Consider the following 13820-nt stretch of genomic DNA (forward strand, 5'->3'; position numbering starts at 1 on the left):
CAATGTTTGTATGAATCACAGAAAGAAAAACAATCAGGGTGAATGGAAAAAAACAACTATGTGTTTTGGACTCAGAACTCACCCCAAATACACCTGGGTACCTGTATTTTTTAACCTCTTTTTTTTAGAACACTTTTTGTTTGCTTATTTAAAGGAAGAAAATGGAAAAGAAGTCCCTCCAACACATCTCTTCAGGCACACAGCATGCAGGAATCCCTCTGAGGTTCTCCCAGCCCAGTAAACAGATTTCCCATATTCACTTGCCTCACCAACCGCTATTTTTAATCATCTCCGTAGTTTTAAGGCACTGGGGGAATAATTTAAATTTAATTGTTTTGTTTTCAGGTCTGATGGGTGCAGATTTAAAGCCAGAACACTTTTCATGCTTGTGTACTTGAAACCATTCTGAGAGGATCCACAGCTCAGTGAAATGTAACGAAAAATAATTCTGGCCTCTTCACTTAACATGTTGATGTGCTGAACAAATTTAAAATCATAGTTCAATAAGTCATAAAATATGAAAGTACCATAGCAGACATCTTGTCAGCAATCCTAAGATATGGATCCAATAACCCAATATACATATATCAAAAACATGGAACATTGCAAACAGGAGAAGGAAGCATTAGGGTAAATTTATCATTCATACTGCATGCAAGGTTATGACCCTAGCTTTCTTAAGATGGTTCCACTTGAGTGGTGTAGGAATAAATGTATCTCAGCGCTCCTTCAGCTTCAGAGTTACACATTACAGTGTAACAGATTTTTCCAGCAAAAGACACTTTTCACACCAACAGAAATGAAATACATGGGGTGTAACAAAACCTTGACTCTTACATAGTGTGCTTCCTTTAATCTATGCACAGTGTGCAGGTGATCTTTTATATAATATATAAATAATAATTTCATATTTTCAGATGTCCCTCTGGTCACATTAATACTTGCAGAAACTATCAAGTCAATTTTAACAAATACATCAAACTAAAGTCTGGGAGCATTCAGTATGATTGCTGGACTCAGGAATTATTATGTACTATTAGCAATGATTCAGAAGCTTTAACTATAGTCAAAGAAAGCATAAGAAACAAGCAATGTTTTTTTTCCCCCTTGAGAACAGCTGCTAGGGAACAGGTTTGGTTGTTTCCATCTCTGTTAGGCTGCTGGCTGCTTCTTGCCTTCCCCAGTGAACATTCTCCACAAAGCCCCAGGGACCATGGGGAATCCTCACAGAAAGCTGGCATGAGGTTGTTAAGGGGACTTTCCACCTCGATATTCCCCTAAGAAGGGGAGTCCTCATGCTGACGTTTGTTAGGGTGTTTTTTAGAACCAGGGGCATGTGCATTAACTACGTAATCTCTCAGTAGGTGTGTTACACTTTCCATTTGCTTCATGGGAAATATGTGTATAAATGTCATTCCTATGATAGCCACCAGAGCTAGAGGACTAAGTCTTCTTTAATTAGTTTAAATTAATGTTTTATTTAAGGATAATGATGAGATCAGAAAAATAAAGAGCGAAGCTGGAAAAAAAATGATTTTTCATTAATATAGTGCTTTAACAGCTATCAGAGAGATTTGGTTCTGTATTGGAGGGAAGGGGTAGAGAAAAACTTAAGGGTCTGAAAATACTGTAAAGGGCTTAGTAGGACCCATTTCAGGAAAACAGACACCTGACCCAGCATATTGATCTTGATACAGCCCCAGAAGAGGTCCCTTTATTTGATAATTTCAAATTACCTATTTTTTTTTATGTTGAACAATTGTAAATAAGTGCCTACACTACAAAGAATGTTGGTAATCAATCCTGAATCTTTAAACTATACTATGGTTATGACTCCTTTGTAAAAATACTGTCAAATACAATGTAATTTTTAGCTGTTTTAAAGGAATTTAACTTACTGAAAAACAAAAGAAGTCTTTTTAATAATATTCAAAAGTTTCCTATAATTCGTACATAATAGGCATTTCTTGAGTTATTCAAAGTTAATAGATAAGTTTCCAATAAATATGTATTTATGGCCATTTGAAAATTTCATATATTTTTTAAATGAATAAACAAAATATATTAAAAATATTACCTTTTAGCAAAAATGTTAACTAAGTTCATTCCCTTAAAAGGAATCCGCATCTGAAAGGTATTTCAATGAAAATGCATGAAATTAATTGACACAAATGTATTCATTTAACTCTTTGATTTTTCAAAAATGGCAATCCATTATTCCACTTTATCACTTTGTGCTTCCAAAATGCATCATTTGCTATGAACTTATATTTTAGCATGTACCTAATAATCATCCACTTATCTGAAAGTTAGAATACAGTTAATATAATTGACAACTTTGAAAATACATATGAGCATACCTCCATAAGGGTTGATAGGTATTTCCTGTATAAACATTTATTAAACTGTAAGTTTTGTGTACTTTGAACATGTGCATTCATTTTACAATAATATTTTAAAATTTTATATTAAGGTATTAGAGCAAAGGTTGCCCTTTCAAATTTATCCAGATCATTCTTGTATTAACCTGCTAAAGTAATTATCCACCATCTTGTCTACCCACCAATATGTATCCCTTTCTTCCACATTTTAAATTAATTTTATTATTTCATTACAATTTATTTTTAAGACTGATACAACTCTATTCTAATTAGCTTACATTCTGGTGTCTTTTTGACATTTCTAATCTCAAAAAAAGTGAGGTTAAAAATTCCTTAAAATCATAGACTGAAACTCTGTTATTTACTAGGAAAATGACAAACGAGGAATCATGATTTTTCATATTATTTTCAGATCATATTAAATTTTTGCTGATATATCATATTGAATATGGACTATGGAGTCATAAGCACCTTTTTCTTGGCATAGTTATCCTATGCTTAGTGTGAGTGTGTGTGTGTGTGTGTGTGTGTGCGCGCGCTTATGTATATTCCCAAACCAGCTAAACCCTTTCCTAGTGCTGTGTCTTTTCCTTATCCATCAAATGTTAATGTGGAGATGTAGTTTGTACTATTAAGCTCATCAACTCTTGCCTACCAATGTTCCACTGGATTCTTGACCCTGCCATTTACACTCCATTTCTAACTTCCGTTAGATGGTTCTTCAGATGTAAAAAAGACAAATTTTACTAGGGAAGTTAAACAGATAGGGAAGACTTATTCCTACCTATTGCAATTGGAGTCAAGATAACTCAATTCCACTGAAATAAAAGGAGGGGAAGGAAATTTTAAAAGTTGGGTGGCCTATCAGCAAATTGCTGGAGACCTCGGTGAGGAGGCTCATCAATGGCTTAGGCCTTCTGTGTTTGCTAACCAATAAGAGGCTCACAGCCTTTCATTCAGACTGGAAGCCACAGCTACTGTCTTTTTAAATAATTCTAGTCCAAAGAGATAGTTTCCAGATCTTTGGGAAAGACATTTCTGGGCCAGAGCCTGGGAGAAGATTCTCATCCTAAAGGAGTACAGAAAGAATATACAATTGCAAGTTTTCTGAAGTAAATATTCAAAGAGAAGGAAGGGGTAAACATTCCTAAAATTTATTACAGCTGTAGTTGCCAGATCTCAAGTGGGTTCTATCATGATTGTAAAGTAATTGAATATTCCCTAACAAATTCTTGAACGTACCTCTTTCTCCTCAGCCCCATCGGTCCTTCATCTGATTCAAGAGGTAGAGGAAGGTCAAATTAGGATTAAGCACTTTAAACAAAGGAAAACTTATGTTTTAACAGTGATGCTATTTGATCCTATCTGGAATAATCTCCACAGATAATTATAGAACAAATAATCAATAACTAGTCAAAAATTCTACTACATTGAAAAAATAGAGTGTGAAATTTCTTTTATAGAATAGGAGAACATTTAACCATATAATAACATATTTCAAACCAATTATTTTCCTTCTTTTGAAGAAAGATACTTTTCCTCTTAGGATCTAGTAAATTGGAAAGCCATTTTCTAAATCCTCATCTTCTGTGACTGAGCTTTTAAGAGGAGGAAGTAGTTTTAATCTACTTATATACGTCATCAGGAATTAGGGTATGAGTGAGAGGACATGTTGAATGCAGGAGATCCAAAATCCAGTGAAGCAAAGCATGTTACAAAATAAACATAGGTTACTAGAAGGAAAATATGTATGTTTTGACATAACAGCTGATTCTTTTCAGGCAACTGAATTTGGAAAGTGAGAAATTATTACTTATTGTACTGGGAAACTTAGAGAGTTTCTGCATATCTCCACAGCAGCTAAGCCAGTGCTGAATAAATAATATATATTGAACACTGGTTGATTTTTCTTCCATTAGAATAATACAAGGCTAAATAATCTGGTAAAGACCAGTACTAACATAGAAGCAATTTGCAAAAAAGGAACAATTCCCATTACTGAGATATAACACACAAGAGAGGTAACTCTTGTAAATGGAAAGTACCTTAGTATTGCTCATGCATTTGTGGTGAGGTAAAAACATATATTATCATAGCATTATAGGGTGAAGAGAAAAATAATCATTTTTATATTTGGGTACCACATAAATGACTTCTTTAAATCTTACAACAAAACGCCGTATTACCAATTCAGAGATGAGGTCACTGAGGGATGGAAACACTCAGTTGTCTCAAAGCTAGTGCATCTGCCTTAGTAATCATCATTTTGAGTGAACTTTGGCTACAACACTTAAAGATATTGTTTTCTTTGAATCCCTACATGTAGAAGATCTTTCCTGAGGACAAAAGAAAACCCAAACACTGTTAAAACTCAAAAAACTAAATCTTTCTCCCTTTCAAATCCTCCAAATACTTCATCTGAGGTTCCTGTTGACCCTACAGTCCAAATATATTCAGAATTCAAGTTACTCTGCATTCCCTCCTGTGCGTCCATCTTCTTCAGGGCCACAGTCATTTCATGTGCAGATTAGCTTCCTTGTTATTCTCTTGCCCACAGGGCCAGTAACATAATTTCTGAAGCCCAATACAAAATGAACATATTTTGAAAAATAGGTAAACACAGGAGGAAAAAGCTGTCTCAGTCCTGTGTCAACCTGCTAGCTGAACCAGCACATCAGTGCTTCCAGGCACTACCAGGAGAATGGTGTACTCACTTCAAAACTTTGTAAGAAATCATAAATTTCTTTTCTTTTAAGGTATTCAGTTTTGTGTGTGCAGTTTTGTGTAGCGATACTCTAGAGGGAGGTTTTCTAGTTATAAAAGTTTTTTTTTTTTTTTTTTTCCACAGAGATTTTCAAAAATCTCCTCTCATAAAGGAAAATTGCTTACTTTATCTATTGGGATTTGGTTTTCTCACTTTACATAAATTTTCTAACAAATGAAATCACTAAAAACAAAAACGTGGGAGGAACTACAAACAGCTCTTGTGTGAAATTCCTTTTTTGTTTGTTTGGTTTTGTTCTGTTCTATTTCTACCAATCTGTAGAAAGTCTCACGCCAATTTCAGTAACTTATCTCAAGCTTCTGCTGTTGCTTTTGATCCCCTCTAGCTGGTTCTATTGGAAAAAGAAATTTGAATTTAACTGTTTCATTATCAACAAGAATTTTCTCAGTCTCAGAAGAATATGCTTGAGATACATAATTCTGTGGCTGAAAAACCAAAGGGGTTGTATCTCTTCAAAAGCAAGCAATTTGACTAATTTTGAAAAAGGAAACAAAGTTTTTAAGCACTGTAAAAGTGACTTTGTTGCAAACACTTTTCTTCAACTTGAAAAAGCCAATTGGTGACTGTTAGGATCAGTCTCAGCCAGCAGCGCTCTAAGTCCCATGCTGTTTGACAGGGATTATAGAATGCAAGATGAATCATCTTTTAAAATGTTATTTCAAATGCTGAAATAATGGATTTGGGAGAATATTATAACATTTCCTATAAACAAACCCAAAAATATCAGTTAGCTTTTCTGGGAGTATTTTATTATTACTTACTTTAGTTTGAAAATGGAAAAAAAAAAAAAAAACAGTAGCTCTTTAATGTGTTGAAAGTAAGTTTTGCATCTATTTTAAGGTTAATTTTTAAATCTTACTTGTATGCTTACATTTGTTTGAATAGGGTTTTTTTTAAATTTTTTTAAATTTTATTTATTTATTTATTTATTATTTATTTATTTTGTTAGGATTCTAATCAGTGAATTTACACATGCTAAGCAAAGGTGCTTCCACTGAGTAACACAGTCAACCCTGATAAATTTTAAATCTATAATTTAAATTTTATAAATTTTAAATCTATAGTTCACAAAATAATGAATCATAAATATGACTGATAAATATGGTAAATACATTCTCAGAAAGATGTGGTTTACTTTTGATAAAACAAACTACTTTAAAATGCATATAAGTAACAGATATTTAATAATTGTTTATATAAATGAAGCAGGCGTCATCTTACTTGGAAGATGCACATTGCCCTAAAAGAGAGCAGGATCCAGGACAGGGAAGCAGGACTATGGAGCTGGTCTGGCCACAAACAAACCATGACATTTACAAAATTATTTCATCTCTAACAGTTTCCTAATCTTAAAATGAAGGTTTTTATGATCAGAATTCCTTGGTAACCCCAAAAATTGAATGTTTATTCAAAAAGCTTTTAAAAATAAATTGAGGGTGAGAGAGTTTGTCTCACAAGGTGTCTCCTTAAACAAGGAGTTCTTTTTTATTTTTTTATTTTAGTTTTATTGATTTTTACTTTTTTTAAAATACATGACAGTGGAATGCATTACAGTTCTTATTACACATACAGAATACAATTTTTCATATATTTGTACATAGAGTATGGTCACACAATTCATGCCTTTATGCATGCATTCTTTTTGCATTACAATTCTTATTATACATATATACCACAATGTTTCATATGTGTTTAAGTATAAAGTATGTTGACACCCAATTTGAGTCTTCATACATGTACTTTTGATAATGATGTCCATCACATTCCACTGCCCTTGCTAATCCCCTGCCCCCCCATTCCCTCCCACCCCTCTGCCCTATCTAGAGTTCATCTAATCCTCCCATGCTCCCCCTCCTTACCCCACTATGAGTCAGCCTCCTTGTATCAGAGAAAACATTTGGCATTTTTTTTTTTTTTCTGGAGGGATTGGCTAACTGCACTTAGCATTATCTTCTGCAACGCCATCCATTTCTTTTAAGCTTCCCTCTCTCCCTCTACAGTAGAGTGCAGGTGGCCCAAGCTGGAGATGCAAATTCCTTCCCTTTCTGGAGAAGGATTTCTTCAATACTGAAAGAGCATGGAATAGCAGATATTACCATGCCAAAAGTACCCGCTGAGCCCTAAAAGAGTCCACAGTTTGCACAGATATAGGCAGAAAAATTAAAATTGCAATTACCTCATTCTCCTCTGTAGCTCTCTCTTTTTTTGCTGGACAGAAGATGTACAGAAGACAGATGATCAGGCCATTAACTTATAGTCAGTACAAATCATGCTTGCCTATGCTATTGTTTCATTTGAAGATGTCATCTGTGTACAATAGGGAACAAATTGTAAAGCAATTGAAGCCTGGAGGATTCTGCAGAAAGATAATGACATTTTCTGGTTTTGCTTCTTTCTCATCATAGTTCTTGCTCTCCTTAAATCATGTATGACACATACGCTCAGCACACATTTATTACAATTGGGGCTAAACCTATGGAACCTATGCCATTATAGGAACTGTCTACTTGAGAGAAGAGATGAGGTGAAGGGATAATTTTCAGTGTATAAAATGGAACTTGGTCAAATTTCTGTGAATAATTAGAGACATAGGAATCATTACTTCAAGTGAACAGATGCAGGGGCTAGCCTTGACAACTGGACTTTTGTAGCTGTTGGCGTGGTTCATTCCCTGCTAATGATACATTGGCGCCTTCAGACTCTATCCCGGGCAGGAAGATATGTCATAATATGTTTCTAATTTTGCACAGACTGAGGATTTTACACCTGATTAAAACAACCACCTGAGTGGGGGTACCTGCCAACACTTAACTCCACACAAGTTTTCTTGAAACAAGTTGTCTAAATCCATCATCTATTTAAAGCTAATAAGAGGATAAATTGAGGTTCAGAATCTCCCTGTAAGCCTAACAAACACTGGAAACTCCAATATTCTTTATTTTATTTTATCTAATTTAAAAGTGGGTATGTTCCATGTACTAATTTACATAAAATACTGTTGTAGTGAAATGGAAAGCTATGGAAGAGTTAGAAAACATCAGTGGTTTTCCAGTAATTAGATAATGCTCGATGCCAATGTACATTTATAAAACTAAAATATTAAGCTATGTATAAATTATCTTAATCATGGAAATTAGTCATGGAAACACAGGGCAACTTTGTCAAAGTGCTAATTAGCACTCTCCTATGACGTCCTATAGGAACCCCTATAATTGCTCTCCACCAGAGAAATGGCAAGCCACTTAATTAAGAAGGACAAATGATATTTAGATTCTAGTAGCTCCCCAGCTTAGTGTCCCTAACATTTAATAAAGATGAAACAATATTGTCAAATTATAGTAATGAACTATCTAATGTATTTGTGTGCAAGTTTGAAAAACTGATGATTTAAGTCTAAACACAAAGTACAAAAGTAAACAAAATTTCATGGAAATAAAATTTCAGTACCTGGTCATCATCAGAATTATATAATGTTGTGTAATGTGTGCACCTGCTATATAGAACATTTCATATATAATATTTTATATCTTATATAAAACATTTTATATAAACACAAATATTGGTGTGCTGTTACTGAGGGTTGAGGAACTCAACGAAAACTGTAAATAGACATAATCTTTGAGTAATATGATTTTTAGTAATATTTTATAATATGAACTATATAAAGGATTGCGTATACTCATAAAATACCAATAAGGGTAACATAGAAAAATATGTGCCAAATGTAAAATATATTTGAAAGTTATGTGAGATCAACTTTTGAAATTATGCTCCAGTGAGCCCTATCACCAATAGCACTATTGAATAGGAAAGTATTATTCTCTTAGAAATTGGGAGTCTTCATTAGTAATACATGAGTAAAGAGCATTTACACCTTTTCTTACCTTCTCTTAGTATGTGTATTAACTTGACATAAATACATTTTAACATTCTTAGTCCACTATATCCCTTGACCCAACCATGCTCTTTTCAAAACTTTGTAAAAGGACATTCTCAGTCAGGTGAGGGCAGCAAAGAGCAGAGAAAAGTAAAAGTACATTTCTCTGTCCCTTGGGCACAGTAGCTAGGAAACTATAAGAAGCAGGACAGACACAAAGAATAGCTCAGGCCAGGGATATGTGTGGCATTGAAGCAGGCAGGGAATTTAATCTCATGAGGATTTTGCACTGCAAACAAAGTTTTACAAATAAAGTGAGCCACAGCATGCAGATGGAGGGAATATGAGAGTCCTTGTGCACAGAGTTTATAGTCATCAGAAACCAAAGCCAGATGAAGAAGACAACTTTAACAAGGCATTTGGACCCTGAATATACCTTTGAGTGCTAGCTGCTTTGATCAACAGTCCTTCAAAATTAGGCAATACTACTAGATAGTCAGATCTAGCCAGAGCAAAGCTCTACACCATCAGAGGAAGGGAAAATAAGAACCTCATCATACTCCATCAGTCCAGAATTCAAGGTAATGCTTCCCTGCAACCATACAGGGGACTTTTCGGAAAGGTAAGAATTGTGCTCAGATCCACAGGAAAGAGACAGAAGTGGCAACCTGTGGGCCAAAAATATATACTCTTTGCCTTTCTTATCTTGGAAAGAAAAAAATAAACTAGAATATTTGGTTGCACTAATAGTTGGCAATAAAATAACATATAGCTTCTGTAGAAAAAGCAAGTAGGTTGCGAAGTTCTGATTGCAATGTAGCAAGCCAATTTAGGGTGTTAATCAGATAATTGTTTGAATTCTTGGATATCAATTATTTTTCCACTTCAAAGGATGAGGGGAAGGTAACATTTTATCAAGGAGAAAATATAATCATTCCTTGGATATGTTAAAAAGTAAACATTTCCAAAAGACTTATACCTTTTTATGGTTTTCTCATCCCATTTGAAAATCGCAAACAAAGTAAGCTATAATTATTTATAAGAGTACATTTAATTACCAAGTTTGTAAAAGGAGAGAAAATGTGTTAATTTGAAAAGTAACCAATGTTTCAAATTGTTAATTAATCCAAATGATGCATATTTAATAATTATTAAAGCTTTTATGTTATGTATAAAATATCTGCCAAAATTTAATTTTAAACTTATTTTTCAAATACTGTATGTTCACAGTGTGATATTCCATAATATAGGGGCAGGCTCCATTTTTGAGGTTTGACTGCTGGCAGGCTTCATGTCCAACTCTTCCTTAGTTCTCATTTGTTGCCTCCTTGGGCAAGTCTATAAGAAAGCACAGGTGCTCTCTCTTTGGGGCAGGTAGAAAGTTCAAACCATGGAAACTGTGCAAGGTCTAACCCCGCAGCCGAATCACCATAGATCCTAAACTAGTCACTTCCACTTGCTCTCTCAAACCACATTTGTGCCTGCCTGGGAACTGGCTCAACATTCCTGAGAAAGAATCATCTTGTTATTCTTAATTATCCTTTTTATGTGTGTGTTTGTTTGTTTGTGTGTGTGTGTGTGTGTGTGTGTGTGTGTGTGTGTGGCATGGACACCAAATCTGGAGTGAGGACATTCTTATACTCCCGTGGGGTGCGGGATGATGGTTAATTTTATGTGTCAGTTAACTGCTGTAAGTGATGCCCAAATACCAGGTAAAATATCATTCCTAGGTGTGCCCATGACAGTTTGCAGGCCAGCAGATAGAACAGAGATAATAACCCTCAGCAGGGTGAACAGGCATCACCCAGCACCTGGAGGGCCTGGTGGAACACAAGGGCAGAGCCAGAGCAAATCAACTGAGTTGGCACATCTGTCTTCTCTTGTTCTGAGACCTGGGTGCTCCTGGTTCTTGAGCTCCCTGGCTCAGACAGGACTTGTACTACAGGCCCCGGATTCTCAGGCCTTTAGACTCAGGACTGTGTCATATGACTGGCATTCCTGGTTCCCCAGACTTTTGGTTCATGTGAGACTTCTTGGCCTCCATAAGCTCGGGAGCCTATTCCCTCTAATACGTATCTCTAAACACCTCACTACTTCTGTTTCACTGGAGAACTTGAATACACATGTGAGACAACAGAATGTTTTTTTTTCATTGAGTGTATTCCACTTGATACTTTAAGATATTCTAAGAAGATGTTACATGCATTATTATCATAAGCAATGGATTTAAGAGAAAATTTAACTTTCAGCTTATTAGGTAGATTAGTTTACAGTATATGTGGCATTTTTTCATTGGATACAAATGTTTCCAGAATATCCAGTTAGATATCCAGTTACAGCTGCTGAAAACTGTTTTTATGTCTTAAGGTGCCTCCTTTCCTAATAATTTTTGGAGTTATTTTTTTTTTTTACTTGTCATCATTAACTTCACCTTTCTTGATATTTCTTTTTTCTTTTTCTTAGCTCCTGCTTCCATCCTTCTCTTTAATTCCCTGACTTTATCATGATTGTTTCAAAGTATTCTTTACCCCTTTCTGCCTTATTAGTGCACTGTCTGCCTCTTTCTTCATAGACTGCGGAGTCCTCTCTTCCTTTCTATATTGCTTGTTTCCTGTATTGCTTATTCCATGAGATCTGTACCCTCTAAGCCCAAGATACTGCTGTTTCCTTTATCATGGACCCTTGCAATGCTATGGTTTGGATATGTGGTGTTCCCCCAAAAGGCGCGTTCGAGATAATGCAAGGGTTGTGAGAGTCTTCACCTAATTGGTGAATTAAGCCCTGATGGGATTAACTAGGTGGTAATTGGAAGCAGGTGGGAATGCCTGGAGGAAGTGGTTAATTTGAGCTGTAGCCTGGGGGTATATATTTTGTTATCTGGAGAGTGGAGTCTCTCTCTCTCTGCCTCCGATCATGATATGAGCTGCTTCTCTCTGCCACACTCTTCTGCCATGATGTTCAGCCTCACCTGAAGCCCCAAGGAATGGAGCTAGCCTTCTGTGGAATAAGACCTCTGAAACTGTGAGCCCTTAAATAAACTTTTCCTCCTCTACTGTTGCTGTGGTTGGGTCCTATTAGTCACAGCAGAGAAATAGCTGACTAAAACATGCATGTACACTGAGGACTTCTTAATATAAGTATTTTATTTATTTTTTCTTTTTGCAATCAGGATCTTAAAATTTCTTCAACATTATGGATATGAAATTCAATATGTTAGTATGACAATTCAGATTGCTAATAAAATGAAAGTTAAAATGTTATTTTATTAAATAGTGGGAAATTTCTACTCTGCGAGAGCATTTTCTCTATTATATTTATTGCATACTTGATTTTTAAATGTATATTTACTTAATTTTTGTTTTTATTAGTGCATTATAGCTATACTTAAAATATTGGGCTTCATTTTGACATTACCATATACACAAGGAGTATAATTTGCTCTCATTCAATCCCCATAACTACCTCTTTTCCTTGTCCTTCTACTTCCCTTCCTCTACCTTACTGGCCTTCCTTTTATTTATTGATTGAAATGTTATATTTTTAATTAGTGCTTTATACATTAAGGTGAAATTCACTGAGGCATATTCATATATTTACATAGGATAACTGTTCCACTATTTCTACCATTTTCTATTTCTACTCCCTCCTTCTAAATCTCCTTCATTGGTTCTACTGATTTTCCTTCTATTTTCATCAAATTTTCCTTCTTCCATGTTTTTTGTTTTCCCCTTGTTTTGGTCTAGTTTCCTCACAGGAGAGAAAACATTGACCCTTGACTTTCTGAATCTGGCTTATTTCACTTAGCATGATATTCTCCAGTTCCATCCATTTACCATTGTCACGGTTTCCTTCTTCTTTATTCCTGAGCTAAACTCCATTGTTTATTTATGCCACATTTTCGGCTGGTTCCATTACTTTGCTTTTGTGAATTGTGCTACTATAAAATTGATGTGAGTGCATCACTATATTATGTTGACTTTAGTGATTTTGGATAAATACAGATGAGTGGGATAGCTGAGTGATATGGTGTTCCCATTGCTAATTTGGAGAGTAAGATAATGCAAGAGTTGTAAGAGTCTTAACCTAATCAGTGAATTGATCCTGATGGGATTAACTAAGTGGTAACTGGAGACAGGTGGATTGTGGCTGGAGGAAGTGGAATACATATACTGTACTCCAGAATGTTTGTACTAATTTGCAGTCCCACCAACAATGTATGAGTAATATATGAGTGCACCTTTTCCCTGTATCCTTGCCAGCATTTAATATTATTTGTTGTATTCTTGAATATTGCCAATTTAACTGGAATAAGATGTAATCTAAATGTAGATTTGATTTGCACTTCCTTGATTGCCAGGAATGTTGATCTTTGTTGTTGTTGTTGTTGTTGTCATACATATGATGGCCATTTGTATTTCTTCTGAGAAGTGTATTTTTAGGTGTTTTTGCACATTTATTATTGGGTAGCTTTGCTGATTTTTTAAAAATTCTGTATATATTCTGAATATTAATCCTCTCTCAGGAGATTAGTTGCCAACCATCTTCTCCCATTTGGTAGGCTCTCTCTTCACACTCTGAATCACTTCCTCTGCTGTGCAATGTTTTTTAATTTGATATTGTCCACTTATTGATTTTTTTCCCCCTGAACTTTGGGAGTCCTGTTAAGGAAGTCAGTGTGTGTACCAATATGTTGGAGTATGGAGCCTCTCTTTTCTTTTAATATTTGCAAAGTTTCTGGTCTAATTCCTAAGACTTTGATCTACTTTGAGTTGACTTT

Source organism: Spermophilus citellus (assembly GCF_964194105.1).
Source record: "Spermophilus citellus genome assembly, chromosome: 8".
In the NCBI taxonomy this organism is placed as follows: domain Eukaryota; kingdom Metazoa; phylum Chordata; class Mammalia; order Rodentia; family Sciuridae; genus Spermophilus; species Spermophilus citellus.